Here is a 16,309-nt window from a genome sequence, read left to right as displayed (position 1 = left end):
ATTTTGTTTTGTTATTTAAGGCACTGTCACTTTTATAGATTGCACTGTGTAATAATACCTAAATATTGGTACTGTTGGGTGTCTTTATTTCATATGTGGTGTGCGGTATATATTGTTCAATAGAATGAGATATTTTGCCTATTTGAATCCCCCACTTAAATGCTGTAATATATCCTCCAGTGATGTGTGTATTGAAGATCTGGATCGCTAGTGCGCATGTCTGCGGTGACGCTGGGCTGGAGGCATCCCACCGGCACCGCCGGGTGACGCGCGCGTGCCAGTCACATCACCAGGGTTACCCTGTGACGCGCGCAATCTCCTTGGCGCTGTGTGTGATGTCACTACTGGCTCACGAACCCGGAAACATGCGCTGCTCATTAGCACACGATCAGACACCTGTTAGTGGCCTATAAGATGAGGACCTTTGGACAGTAGACACTGCAGCAGCCCCTGGAAGAAGCCCACGTGAAGAGCGTGTAAAGGGGCGCAGTGTGTGGCATTCCTGACAGCAAATGGGTGAGCAATGACATGCAGGTTATGACCTGAGGACTGGTAGCAGGACACTTGTATTTCTTTCACACCTCACTGGAGGATTATTTCACTTTAACTATTCAGTAGCCTATGGAGCCTCTGGGAGACAATGGCACTTGCTATAGATATGCTAATTATGTTTGCTGTTAGCAACCCTGCACTCAGTTGCACCTTGGTCTCTTTGTAATGCATTTGTCATATATGTGGTTGTAAAAAATATATAAAGTGCTCTCAGTGAGAGAAACAAAATAGGAATCTTGTGGGTATGATACCTTTTAATGGCTAACAAATAATAGTGAATGATGTTACAAAGCAAGCTTTCGGGACTGCTTCTGTCCCTTCATCAGGCTGATATCAGCCTGATGAAGGGACAGAAGCAGTCCCGAAAGCTTGCTTTGTAACATCATTCACTATTATTTGTTAGCCAGTAAAAGGTATCATACCCACAAGATTCCTATTTTGTTTCTCTCACTGAGAGCACTTTATATATTTTTTTCTACTGGCTAACACGGTACCAAACCACTTTTTTTTTTTATATGTGATTGTGTAACTTTTGTCTAGTAATCTTTGTTAATGGATTTTACTTTATTTTGTGAATATCAATAAATAATAATGGAATTTTATAGGTGGATATAGACTCCTTTTTTCTTTGTTTGTTTCTATATATATTGGAGTTTTCCATGGGCTAATGCCTGCAGGCGGTGTCTAGTACTAAGTATTCACCGTTGTTTGAGATTATTTCTGCTACTGGGATTTTGTATTATATGTTTAGTTAGTCAACAGGTGGTGACCTCTCCCTCCTTCCTATACAAGGTCGCCTGATGCATCAGCTGGTGATGGTGATAAACTTCTTTTTGATATCAACCGTGGTGAAGACTGGATCTACCTGGTGCACTGGTGGTTCAGCTTATCAGGAGCAGTGGTGTTTCAGCTGAATGATGGTCGGGTGCCTTACTCTGCTGCTCGGAGCATTGACAGCAAGTATAGCTAAGTTTTTTCAATGGTCAATGTGTGACTGGACACACCGCCTCCAGCAGGGCGAATTTATATGACACACGCGACCCTGGATACACCGCCTCCAGTAAGGCGAATTTAAATAATAAGACGTGCAGCCGATACACCGCCTCCAGCAGGCGAATTTCACAAATACATGTGAAATTGGATACACTGCCTCCAGCAGGGCGAATTTAAATAATAAGGGGAAACACCAGGGAAACAACTACAATGGTGGGCCCTGCAGTAGGGAATGGGGATGTGGAGACCTCCTGCACTCCCCTAAGTCAGTGTCTCTACACTCCTACCGATCCCTAGGCCGGTTCCGCCCCGGGCGCCGCTCAGCATACCTTTAAACCCTAGCTCGCCCTGCACCTACCCCTTTCTAGTGAAATGGCCGGTGCAGAGACTAATCCCACCACTGCACTGAAACACATATAAAGGAAAGGCACAAACAGGGAAACACCACTTAGCTTTGCTATGTTGCTCTTGCTCCTAGCAACAGAGTCCACCACCAGAATGCAGCTTTCCTCCTGAATAGCTGCCACCAAGCTCTGTCAGAGCTGCAAGGAAATCCCCTCTGACTCCTTCCACACCAGAGCTCTGACCGTGCTGCAAGGATCTCTCTCTAGCTCCTTTCTCCACCAAGGATGGTTGAAATGTACACTATCACCAACAGTGAGTGAAACCACCTGCTACACCTTTATAGGCAGGACCCAAGAAATCACACCTGCTTCATTATCATATGCAATAACACTAACAACCACCGGGGCCAAACTAGAACAAAAGACACCACTGTGTAATAATCCTAATGGCCACCGGGGGCAAAACCAAACTTAAGCACACAGCTTAAGGAAAAAAAAGGTTACATGTGCTTTTAACTGTCATCATCCAACCTGGATCATGACATTACCCCTCCTCAATGAGGGGCTTCTGGACCCTCAAGTCTGCTCCTCATCAGGAACCACCTACAGCAGGGATGCCCATATCCGGAGTTCACACCTGCAACTACCTGCACTTCAGGTTTATGACAAACGAGCACTGCAGGTATTGGCAATGTATGTTCTGGAGGGACCACACATCTCCGAAGCGCCGACCTGGGGAACGAGTTGTGTATGTGCATGTTTGAGAGTAACTCGAGCTGGTAAGACTCCGGGTCCTGGATAGCCAACACCAGATACGGCCCGATCACCTGAGAATTCCAGACCCCCGCAACACAATTCCACTGGATGTTTTTGGTGGCCACCCATACATGCTCGTTCACACACAGGTCCGGACCTGAACATTTATGGCCACACATTCGTTTGTCAAAATAGGGTGAACTCATTCTGGAACTGACAACAGAGGCATCCCCCTGTGTCACCACACTCACACCCCCGCAATTCACCAAGGGGTACACCACCCTCCAACCCCTTCCACCACGAGGTCTCCGCCTCCCAGGGTTGGCTAATGGCCAGGGTTGAGACTTGCCTGTACTCTCCCGCAACACCTCTGCTGCCCCCACTGGAGATGGTTGTAGAGAGAAGGCAGAGACAGTATCCCCTAGGCAGCAGCCCTCACACGACTGTTCCCAGCTGACTACTTCCCTAATCCGCCAATCTAAAACCGGATGTGTTTTTTAGACCAAGGGGGGCCCACAACGATAGGTGCTGGATTTCCCTCCAAGACGTAGTATGACTGGGACTCATCATGATGTTCACTATACAGCACAATGTCTTCTACGACTTGGTTTAACCCCCCTGGCTCAGTGGGACAGAGTCAATGGCATGGACGCTTATGGGTCTGTCCGGCGTCTCACACCTCAGACGATGAGTCTGGACAAACTGAGCATCCACCAGACTGACTTCAGCTCCACTGTTCACAAGCATTGGTATGCCCTCAGGTACCTCGCCAACCATCACCTCTGCTGACATAGTACCTTCTGAGGGTGAGGAGGAAATATACATTCCCAGGTCATCTTCCTCCACACGACCAAGGGGGCACAGCTTCTCTGAAAGTACAGAATTTTCGGCGTCAGTGCCAAGGACTAAATCATTAGTCTGCTCACTACAGGGACGTACCCCTTCACCTTGGGGAACACCAGGCAGCACCATGGGGACACTGACTCCACCCATCTGCCTGGGTATGTCCGCCTGTATAAGCAAGTCTTGCTCCCCAACAGCGACTCCACGGCACATCCTCGCCAAAGCCGTATATGGACCCTCTAGTTGAGGCAGAGGATAGGCCTCAGACCCATAATTCTGCTGCAGGAGCTGCTGAACCGCATCATTCAGCTCCTCACTAATCTCAGTGAGGGCCAGCAACAACTGCCCACTGGTCTGAACTTGGCCCATGGCTCACTAGAGAGAAAAAAACGTGGAGGTTGGTGATAATTTAATGGTCAACATGTGACTGGACACACCGCCTCCAGCAGGGCGAATTTATATGACACACGTGACCTTGGATACTGTTAGGGTTGGCGGAACGCACCAAATATAAATAATAGTAGGTGCGTTCGCCGCCCGGGGTCCACCGTGCGGTAGGTGACAAGACCGCTGCTGAACAATGACAGATGCACCTAGTAGGTGCGGGACTGCGCTCGGGTTAACGTCACCTGAACGCTAAGGGCGACTCCGTACAAACACAGAGTCGCTTGGAGAACACTAAAGCAAAGGCACAGGCCTGTTAGCGTCACAGAGGCCTGCGTGTGGCGTCACAGCCGTGAACACCAATAGTTGCTGTTACTGCAGCACAGCCGCAGAGAAAAGCCGAAAGCGTCGGCGCCGAGGACCGGGCGCCGACGGACGCTAGTGTAGGTGTGGAGCAAGTGGTGTGTAGCTTGCCACAACCCTGGAGCTGACTATTCACACTCGGTCACCACTCGTAATATCAGAGGGTAGGGGTTTCATAATGACTCAGACACCAGTCCATACATCCATCACCATACACACACAGAATAATATGCTACACTAGCACATGGCCGAGCCGCCATGCGGGCTTTTTATAGCCATGCGCTTCCGGGACCTTCCAGTACTTTGGGAAGGACCAATCAGATCCGACATAGGACCTGCACATGTGACCCCTGCTCTCCACTGAGAGGACAAGTTGCGGGCATGCCCAGTAGCACGGCACGAGGACTTAGCCTCTGGAGCAGTTCCCTGCAAAGCAGGTTGCGCTACCATTGCTGCACCAGAGATGGCAGCAACATCCAGGCTCACAGAACGAGTCTGAGGGGAATGCCTGGCTTGTTGTGATTGCTGAGCAGGAGTCTGAGCAGTCAGAGGAGAATGAGAGACCGCAGGATGTCTGGCTCTGGATTCCCGCTGTGCAGTGCCAGGAATCCGACGCCTAACATTACCCCCCCTCCTAGGGCCCCCCACTCTGAGCCTCACTGCGCTCAAAGGCCACGATCAGGAGCGGTGCATGAATGTTTTCCACCGACTCCCAGGTCCGAACCTTGGGCCCATGAACCTTCCAGTCCACCAAATAAAATTTTTTTGCCACGGACAAACCTGCGCCCCACGATGGCGTTAACCTCAAACTCATCAGACGATAAGTCTGATGACCCGGCAGATGATTCAGAAAACCGGACCATGTGAACTGGTTTGAGGAGGGACACATGGAACACATCCGAAATGGCCAAATGTGGAGGAAGAGCCAGGCGGTAGACCACCGAGCTAAGTCGCTCGAGGACCTTGAATGGTCCAATGTATCGCGGTGCGAACTTGGGAGACTCGACCCGCAGTTTAATGTTTCGGGTGGAGAGCCATACCATGTCGCCAGGGGAGAAGCTTGGCGCGGGCCGCCGATGCGTGTCGGCGGACGCCCTCATCCTTTCTTTAGATGCCTGGATAGCATCCTGAGTGCGATCCCAAATGTCTCGGGCCTCCACTGCCCAGTCTGCCACCCTGGAGTCAGTGGAGGACACTGGCATTGGGACAGGGACGCGTGGATGTTGACCATAGTTTAGGAGAAAGGGCGTCTGACCAGTGGAATCAGCCACCGCATTGTTTAGGGCAAATTCAGCCCAAGGTAGCAAGGATGCCGAGTCATCCTGCCTGGCAGAGACAAAATGCCGTAAATAGGTGACCAAGGTCTGATTGACTCTCTCGACCAAGCCATTTGTCTCGGGATGGTTAGCGGAGGATAGATTTAGCTCGATGCTGAGTAAACTGCAGAGCTCCCTCCAAAACCGAGACACAAACTGGGGACTGCAGTCACTCACAATTTTGTCCGGCATGCCATGTAAACAGAATACGTGCTTAATGAACAAGGTGGCCAGACCTCGAGTGGAATGCAGGCGTGCGAGTGGCACCAGATGCACCATTTTGGAAAAATGGTCGGTGACCACCCAGATGACCGTACTGCCACCAGACTTGGGCAGGCCAACTATGAAATCCATGCCAACCATCTCCCAAGGTCTATCCGCCACTGGCAGGGGAAACAGCAGCCCCGCCGGCCTCTGTCTAGAGGGTCTGTTCCGAGCACACGAAACACATGCTTGCACGTATTCCTTGACATCTCGAGCCATATGTGGCCACCAATATGACCTTGCCAGGAGTTCGGCGGTCCGTTTATTACCAAAATGGCCACCCACCCTGGAGGCATGTGCCCAGGCGAGGACCTCCGGCCGTAGCTGAGGAGGCACCAAGGTCTTGCCCGGTGGTACCGACTCGAGAGCAACTGGAGCCACGGTCGTAAAACTCTCCGGCGGGAGAATTAACCGAGGCTCAGCTTCTCCTTCTTCCGCTGAGACCACTGAACGTGAGAGAGCGTCCGCACGGACGTTCTTCTCTCCAGAGAGGTAGTGGAGGGTGAAGCGGAATCGGGAAAAGAAGAGCGACCACCTGGCCTGACGAGAATTCAGGCGTTGGGCCGTCTGTAGATAGACCAGGTTTTTATGGTCCATATATACCTGAAAGGGAAACCGGGCTCCCTCCAGGAGATGTCTCCACTCAGAAAAAGCCAACTTCATGGCTAGCAGCTCCCTGTCGCCGATGGAGTAATTTTTCTCCGCCGGTGAGAAGGTCTTGGAATAGAAGAAGCAGGGAGGCTTCCGACCTTGAGCATCCTTTTGATAAAGGACTACTCCTGCACCGACGGAAGAAGCGTCTACCTCAAGGATAAACGGCTTATCCACATCGGGACGAAGTAATATGGGAGCGCCAGCAAAATGTGATTTTATAGCCGAGAAGGCCTTGGAGACATGTTCTGACCAAGCATTGGGGTTAGCTCCTTTCTTGGTGAGAGCAACCAAAGGAGCCACCAGTGTGGAAAAGTGTGGTATGAACTGGCGGTAGTAATTCACGAACCCCAAAAAGCGCTGCACCGCTTTGAGGGAATGGGGTTCCTGCCAATCCATTTTCGCTTGTAGTTTGGCAGGATCCATGGCCAGCCCCTGGGCCGAGATGATATAGCCCAGGAACGGCAAGGATTCCTGCTCAAACTGGCACTTCTCCAGCTTGGCAAATAGCGAGTTCGCCCGCAGACGGTAGAAGACCCTGCAGACGTCTCTCCGGTGGGTGGTCAAATCTGGCGAAAAGATGAGTATGTCATCCAGATAGACCACCACCGAGGTAGAGAGCATGTCGCGGAAGACGTCGTTGACAAAATCTTGAAAGATAGCTGGCGCATTACAAAGGCCAAAGGGCATAACCAGGTATTCGTAATGGCCATCCCTGGTATTAAAAGCTGTCTTCCATTCGTCTCCTTCGCGAATGCGGATCAGGTTGTATGCACCCCGCAGATCTAATTTAGTAAAGATCCGGGCCCCCCGCAACCTGTCAAATAACTCCGAGATCAATGGTAGGGGGTATTTGTTTTTAACCGTGATAGCATTGAGACCTCGGTAGTCAATGCAGGGGCGTAACTCTCCGTTCTTCTTCTGTACGAAGAAGAACCCTGCACCAGCCGGTGACACAGATTTTCTGATGAAACCCCTAGCCAGGTTCTCCCGGATATATTGGGACATAGCCTCCGTCTCAGGGAGTGTTAAGGGGTAAACACAGCCTCGGGGAGGCTCTGTGCCTGGCAGGAAATCAATCGGGCAATCATAGGAACGGTGCGGCGGGAGCGTCTCCGCAGACTTCTTAGAGAAGACGTCCGCGCACTGGTGGTAGGGTTTGGGGAGCGCGGAGAGATCCGCAGGCACTTCAGTGGAAGCCACCTGAACGCTGCCCCTCAGGCACTTTCCCTCACAGTCCTTGCCCCAGCCCAGTATCCTCCCCGAAGCCCAGTCAATATGAGGGGAGTGGCAACGAAGCCAGGGAACTCCGAGGAGCACCTGATCGATGCCATTGGGCATAATAAGCAGGGACAGAGTCTCCTGATGTGAGGGTGAAATAGAGAGTCCGAGTGGGGCTGTCTGATGGGTCACCTGAGACGGTAACGGTGCCCCATTTACCACCCTAATGGTCAGAGGTTGGGAGAGTAACACCAGAGGGATAGCGTGTCTCTGGGCAAAAGTCGAGGACATAAAGTTCCCCTCTGCCCCGGAATCCAGGGTGACCTCTGCCTCCCAGGTGCAGGACCCACTATCTAACGTACCCCGGAACACCGGTTTGGGTGAAAAGGGTCCCACCTTGGATTGACCACCACCTACGGCCACTGAACGTGGTCGTCTTTTCGGCCGCTGAGGGCATGTGCCAGCCGAGTGGCCAAACTGTCGGCACTGATAACAGCGCACAGAGCTTCGCATCGGACGCGACTTAGTGCCGGTGCGAGACACCTCCATAGGCTCAGAGGAAGGGAGCTCCTGTGCGGGATATATCAGCGTCTTGGTAAAGGTGGGAGCCAAATTAACCCTACGTCTGGATTGCGCTCGTTCCAACCCGCGCTCCGTGAAGCGGAGATCAATGCGGGTGGAAACGGTGATCAACTCCTCCAGACTTGTGGGAATTTCCCTAGTAGCTAGAGCATCTTTTACGTGCTCAGCCAGGCCTCTCCAAATCACCGGGACCAACACTTTGTCCGGCCACTCTAACTCGGAAGCCAGTGTCCGAAACTGGACAGCATGATGGCTAACCGAAAGTGACCCTTGTATTAAGGATAACAGTTGGAGAGCCGTATCGTGTGTGACCCGTGGTCCCAAGAAGACTTGCTTCAGAGCTGCGAGGAACTGAGCAGCTCCCTGTACCATGGGATCATCACGTTCCCACAATGGCGTTGCCCACTGTAATGCCCGGCCAGACAACAGGGAGACAATAAATCCCACCTTAGCCCGCTCTGTAGGAAACCGTGCAGCCAGCAACTCCAGCTGAATGGAGCACTGACTAACGAATCCCCTACATGAGGCACTATCACCCGAAAACTTATCGGGGAGCGGGAGGCGAGACATTGTCGGCAAGGGCAAAAGTGTGGGCGCACGTGAGACAGCCTCAGCGACTGTCTGAGCAGCAGCTAGCGCAGCATTCGCAGCTGAGTTGGTGCTCTCAATAGCCGCCAACCTGCCTGCCGAATGTAGAGCTGCAGCTGCTGCACGTCTGCCATTGCCAGCCAGACCCTGGCGCTAGTGTAATGTTAGGGTCGGCGGAACGCACCAAATATAAATGATAGTAGGTGCGTTCGCCGCCCGGGGTCCACCGTGCGGTAGGTGACAAGACCGCTGCTGAACAATGGCAGATGCACCTAGTAGGTGCGGGATTGCGCTCGGGTTAATGTCACCCGAACACTAAGGGCGACTCCGTACAAACACAGAGTCGCTTGGAGAACACTAAAGCAAAGGCACAGGCCCTGTTAGCGTCACAGAGGCCTGCGTGTGGCGTTGCAGCCGCAAACACCAATAGTTGCTCTTACTACAGCGCAGTGGCAGAGAAAAGCCGCAAGCATCGGCGCCGAGGACCGGGCGCCGACGGACGCTAGTGTAGGTGAAGGAGCAAGTGGCCTGTAGCTTGCCACAACCCTGGAGCTGACTATTCACACTCGGTCACCACTCGTAATATCAGAGGGTAATGAGTCAGACACCAGTCCATACATCCATCACCATACACACACAGAATAATATGCTACACTAGCGCATGGCCGAGCCGCCATTCGGGCTTTTTAAAGCCATGCGCTTCCGGGACCTTCCAGTACTTTGGGAAGGACCAATCAGATCCGACATAGGACCTGCACATGTGACCCCTGCTCTCCACTGAGAGGACAAGTTGCGGGCATGCCCAGTAGCACGGCACGAGGACTTAGCCTCTGGAGCAGTTCCCTGCAAAGCAGGTTGCGCTACCATTGCTGCACCAGAGGGGGCAGCAACATCCACACTCACAGAACGAGTCTGAGGGGAATGCCTGGCTCCCTGTGATTGCTGAGCAGGAGTCTGAGCGGTCGGAGGAGAATGAGAGACCGCAGGATATCTGGCGCTGGATTCCCACTGTGCAGTGCCAGGAATCCGACGCCTAACAAATAGTTTTTGCATCACCACATATTGAGAGCTATAATTTTTCCATATTTTGACCCATCAAGTCATGTGAGGTCTTAGTCTTTGCGGGACGAGTTGACGTTTTTATTGATACCATTTTCGGGCATGTGACATTTTTTTATTCCAATTTTTGGGACGCAGAATGAACAAAAACCAGCGTTACATGAAATTCTTTTGGGGGGGTGCGTTTACACCGTTCCGCGTGCGGTAAAATTGATAAAGCGGTTTTATTCTTCGGGTCAGTACGGTTACAGCGATACCTGAATTAGGTCTTTTTTTATGTTTTGTCGTTTTTTTGCAATGAAAACAATTTTATATAAAAAATAATTATTTTTGCATCGCTTTATTCTGCGAGCTATAACTTTTTTATTTTTTTGCGGATGATGCTGTATGGCGGCTCTTTTTTTGCGGGACAAGATGACGTTTTCAGTGGTACCATGGATATTTATATGCGTCTTTTTGATCGCGCGTTATTGCACTTTTTGCTCGGTGGTATGATAATAAATCATTATTTTTTGCTTCGTTTTTTATTTTTAGGGGGTTCGCTTAAGGGGTTAACTATTGGGATAGTTTTATAGGGCGGGTCGTTACGGACGCGGCGATACCAAATATGTGTACTTTTATTGTTTGTTTTTTTTTATTTCCAAAAAATTAATTTATTGTGGGGGTTTCCACTGTTTAGGTACATCAGGGGCTCTCCAAACGCGACATGGCGTCCGATCAGAATTCCAGCCAATTTTGCATTGAAAAAGTCAAACGGCGCTCCTTCCCTTCTGAGCTCTGCCATGCGCCGAAACAGTGGTTCCCCCCCACATATCAGGTATCAGCGTGCTCAGGACAAATTGCACAATAATTTTTGCAGTCCAATTTCTCCTGTTACACTTGGTAAAATAAAAAAAATTGAACCTGAAGTAATTTTTTTTGTGAAAAAAAGTTAAATGTTAATTTTTTTTAAATATTCAAAAAATTCCTGTGACGCACATGAAGGGTTAATAAACTCCTTGAATGTGGTTTTAAGCACCTTAAGGGGTGCAGTTTTTAGAATGGTGTCACTTTTGGGTATTTTCTATCATATAGACCCCTCAAAGTGGCTTCAAATGTGATGTGGTCCGTAAAAATAAAATGGTGTTGCAAAAATGAGAGATCGCTGGTCAACTTTTAACCCTTATATCTTACTAACAAATAAAAATTTTGGTTCCAAAATTGTGCTGATGTAAAGTAAACATGTGGCAAATGTTACTTATTAACTTTTTTGTGTGCCATATCTCTGTGATTTAAGGGCATAAAAATTCAAAGTTGGAAAATTGCGGAATTTTCAAAATTTTCGCCAAATTTCCGTTTTTCTCATAAATAAACGCAAGTTATATGAATGAAATTTTACCACTATCATGAAGTACAATATGTCACGAGAAAACAATGTCAGAATCACCGGGATCCACGGAAGCGTTTCAGAGTTATGACCTCATAAAGGGACAGTGGTCAGAATTGTAAAAATTGGCCCGGTAGTTAATGTGCAAACCATCCTTGGTAGTGAAGGGGTTAAAATTATTTTTACACTTTTTTTTTTTTTTTACTTTATTACATAGTCCCAGGTGGGACATCACTGTCCTGTGACAGATCGCTGATCTGTCACATCACAGATCACTGTGACAGATCAGCAATCTGTCACAGGCAGTTCTGCAGACTTCCTCATGCCTGCGCTTTGCAGGCAGTGAGGAAGTCAGCTCCCTACAGGCCACCGAAGGCCCCCGTTGCCATCTTGGATCCGGGGGCTGTAGGAAAGGAGTCCCCCGCAGCAGCGCTGCACATTGCGCTGCCGTGGGGGGCTCAGGGAAGCACGGAGGGAGCCCCCTACCTGCCGATGCTTCCCTTTAACCCCCGGTACACCGCGATCGTGTTTGATCGCGGTGTACAAGGGGTTAACGTGTCGGGGGCGGTCCGTGACCGCCCCTGACACATTGTGCTGGGTGTCAGCTGTGATAATCAGCTGACACCCGGCCGCGATCAGCGGCGCTCACCACGTGGGTGCCGCTGATCACATTAGACATACTATCCCATCCTTGGGAATTAAGTCACAGGGCACATGGACGGGATAGTATGTCTAATGGCTGAAAGTGGTTAAAGAATTTCAATTTTTTTTCTCAAGAAAAAAGCTTATTGTTTCATTGAGAGTAATTCTCTTTTGTCCAAAAGAAAACCACCCTATAACTGTAACTATGGTATACTGTATCAATTTCATGAAAAATTACTAATGCTTTCATTAGGTATAGGCTTAAAATAGTTTTCTCAGACACCCATTTGATTTGACTCTTGTGTACTGGAAAGATGGCTATTATCTGTTTGTTGAGACAACAGTGTAAGCAACCCTTGACAGATCGACCTCATTTATTTCTTCTTTGCTTATTGTTGGCCTATAGGCCACCACTTTATCATCTAATGAGGTGTTTTCAATCTCACATTCTCTCTCATCGAACATCTCGTCACAGAACTACTGTTCTGAACTGTGGGGAAAAAAGTTTATTTTATTCGTTGTTTTCCTATATACAGTACCTAATCCTGAAATTGTCATTTCCTTGGGTTAGTTTACATTTGAGGATTTTACAGGATATGTTGAGAACACTATTATTATTTGACGCTCATAAATAATTTACTCGCAAATGTACTGACGGTAATTTTCGCACACAATATCATTAGGGATGTGCGAGCACTAAAATGCTTGAATGAATGCTCATTACTTGAACCAAGCAATTCCTAGTGCTCGGGTGCTCATTTTGAGTAGCAAGTATAATGGGAGTCAATAGGAATTTCGAGCAATTTTCCTGCAGACCCTACAAGGAGGTCTGTGGGGCAATCAAAATGTTGAAATGGATGGTAAAAGTGCTGAATGGAAGGAGAACAGCATGGAAAAGACTCCTGGAAGCTTCTCTGACAATCAGATCCCTGCTGAGAAAAGTGTCCCACTTTTACTTCAATTTAGGGACTGACAATAAAACATTCAAAATTGCTGACACATTAGAGATTACAGGGAAAAAATGTTAAGAAACATTATTTTCTGTATGATGACTTGTATATAAGGCAAACTTTGAAAAGGATTTAAAAAAAATTATAATTTAAGTAAACAAAAGTTGAATTTTTAATAAAAAAAACTTGAAATTTAAGTGTAATTTATGAAGGAAGCAAAAAGTTCAAAGAATTAGGGGCTCAGAGGGACTCAGACACACCCTGTATTAGACATAAAGGAGGGCATCATACCCATTCTCAAGTTGTCATGTAGTGGTTCTCCTTGATTTATAAAGGCTATGCACAAAGTGCATATCCTGCCAAACAGTTACAATAATTGTTATCTATACATGCTTGAAGACACCATCTGTACAGCCTCCTTCAAATATTGCAAGCAAAGTGTAGTTGTGGTACTTCTACATTCATAAAAGCTCTGCACACTATGCAGAGTCTGACAAAAATGTCAAAAGGATCATCCATACACCCAGGACTATCACCTGGGCATTGCTGCCCTTACAGTTGTATGGGACCCAGTAAGCAGAAGTAAAGAGGGGGTCTCGGACTGGGTCTGGGCCCCACTACCCCTTGTGCTTATGCTCACTGAGCCCCAGGATATAATAAGGTAGTGTGTGGCGGTGCAAATCTCAATGCAGGTAGGCATCCTGGAGCTGCACAGAACAGCCACAGCTCCAAGAAAGTTCCTTCACCTATTCTGTGACTCGCTGATGACGGTGCGTACTCAATGATGTTGTCATCACGTACAAGCTAGAAAATGATGATGAATTGCTGGTGTTGGATGGGGGACAGAGAATGATAATATATTGAGGTGTGGGAGCACAAATAATGATGAATCAGGGTGGGGGACAGCAAATAATTAATTGAGGATGAGGACAGCAAATAATGATAAATTGAGGGTAGGGGAACAGCAAATGATAATTAATTGATGGTGAGGTGAGAGCAAATGATGATGAATTGAGACTGGGTGATGAAGAAAAGCAAATGATAATGAATTGAGGGGAGAGAGTTAATTATGATGCATTGAGACTGGCTGATGAGGGACAGTAAAGGATGATGAATTGAGTGTGGGGGACAGTAAAAGATGATGAATTAAGGGTGGGGTAGAATAAATGATGAATTGAGTGTGCGAGAGCTAATGATGCTGTATTGAGGATGGGGGAGACCAAATGGTTTTGATGAATTGAGGGTGGGCGTGGGAGAGAGAGAAGACATGACAAAATGAATTGGGGCTGAGTGGGTGTGCAAATATAATGAATCGGTGAAGCAGGAGGCACAGAGTGAGGGGCATTGAGGTTGCAGGAGTGTGACTGGTATTGAATTTGGGGAAAGAGTACAGGTGCTAATTAATTTACAGTTGAAACCAGAAGCTTACATACAGTATGTATATAAAAAGACACATATGCATGTTTTCTCAATATCTGACATGAAATTATTATCTTTATTATTATTATTATTATTATTAAATCGCCATTTATTCCATGGCGCTTTACATATGAAATCAGAATAAGCCTTTCCCATTTTAGGTCAATTAGGATTACCATAATCATTAATATTTGCCAAATGCTAGAATAATGAGAGAAAATGTTTTAAGGCATTATTTGTTATTACTTACTGAAAAGTCAAAAGTTCACATATATTTCATTAGTATTTGGTAAAATTGCCCTTAAATTGAATGACTTGGGTCAAATGTTTGGGCTATCCTTCCATAAGCTTCTCACAATAGTTGGTAGGAATTTGGTCCCTTTCCTCCTGACAAAACTGGTGTAACAGATGCAGTTTTGTAGATCGCCTTGTTCACACCTGCCTTTTCAGCTTTACCCATACAGTTTCATTCAATAGGATTGAGATCAAGCCTTTCTTATGGCCACTCCAAAACATTGGCTTTGTTATCTTTAAGCCACTTTGTTACTATTTTGGCAGTATGCTTGGGATCATTGTCCATATAGAAGATGCATTTCCGCTCAAACTTTAACTTCCTGGCTGATGTCTTAAGATGTTGCTACAGTATTGCCACATGATCTTCTTTCTAATGCTATCTATTTTGTGAAGCGCACCAGTCCCTCCTGCACCAAAACAAACCCACAACATGATGCTGCCACCTCCATGCATCACATTTGGGATGGTGTTCTTAGGCTTCCAAGCTTCTCCCTTTTTCCTCCAAATGTAATGATGGTCATTATGCTCAAAAAGTTCAATTTTAGTTTCATAAGACCATAAGACATGTCTACATGTCTCCAAAAATTTAGGTCTTTGTTCCTGTGTGCATTTGCAAACATTAATATGGCTTTTTTTTGTTTCTTTTGGAGTACTGGCTTCCTCCTGGAAGAGTGGCATTTCAGCCCATATTGATAAATTACTTGTTTCAGTGTGGATATTGACCCAATCATACTAGATTCTGCCATCATCTTCATAAGGCCTTTTGCTTTTGCCCTTTGGTTGACATGCACCTGTCAGACCAAAGTAATTCATCTCTGGGACACAGAACCCATCTCCTTCCTGAGCGGTATGATGGCTGGACATTCCTATATTGTTTGTACTTGCACATCATTGTTTGTACAGATGACCGAGGCACTTTCAGGTATCTTAAAATTGTACCCAAGGATGACCCAGACTTGTGCAAGTCTACAATTCTCTTCCTAATATCTTGGCTGACTCTTTAGACTTTCCTATGATGCTACACAAAGAAGCAGTGTGTTTCAGGTGTGCATTAAAAAACATTCACAGGTGTGTATCTTTTTAACTCAGATGCTACCAAATAACACAAGACATCATCACATGGTCAGTCCAGAATTGCTTAACCCCTTCCTGACATCCGACGTACTATCCCGTCCATGGGACCCGGGCCCCTATGCCCATGGACGGGATAGTACGTCTACCGCGATCAGCGGCGCCCACGTGGTGAGCGCCGCTGATCGCGGCCGGGTGTCAGCTGATTATCACAGCTGACACCCGGCACAATGTGTCAGGGGCGGTCACGGACCGCCCCGACACGTTAACCCCTTGTACACCGCGATCAAACACGATCGCGGTGTACCGGGAGTTAAAGGGAAGCATCGGCAGGGAGGGGGCTCCCTCCGTGCTTCCCTGAGCCCCCCACGGCAGTGCAATGTGCAGCGCAGCTGCGGGGTGCTCTTTCCCTACAGGCCCCCGGATCCAAGATGGCGACGGGGGCCTTCGGGGGCCTGCAGGAAGCTGGCTTCCTCAGTGCCTGCAAAGCGCAGGCAAGAGGAAGTCTTCTTCAATGCCTGTGACAGATTGCTGATCTGTCACAGTGATCTGTGATGTGACAGATCAGCGATCTGTCACAGGACAGTGATGTCCCACCTGGGACTATGTAATAAAGTAAAAAAAAAAAAAAAAAAAAAAAAGTGTAAAAAT

The sequence above is a fragment of the Dendrobates tinctorius genome, unplaced genomic scaffold (genome assembly GCF_039654945.1).
Source record: "Dendrobates tinctorius isolate UK_male_01 unplaced genomic scaffold, ASM3965494v1 ptg000079l, whole genome shotgun sequence".
NCBI lineage: Eukaryota > Metazoa > Chordata > Amphibia > Anura > Dendrobatidae > Dendrobates > Dendrobates tinctorius.
Note: the sequence above shows the minus strand (reverse complement) of the source record.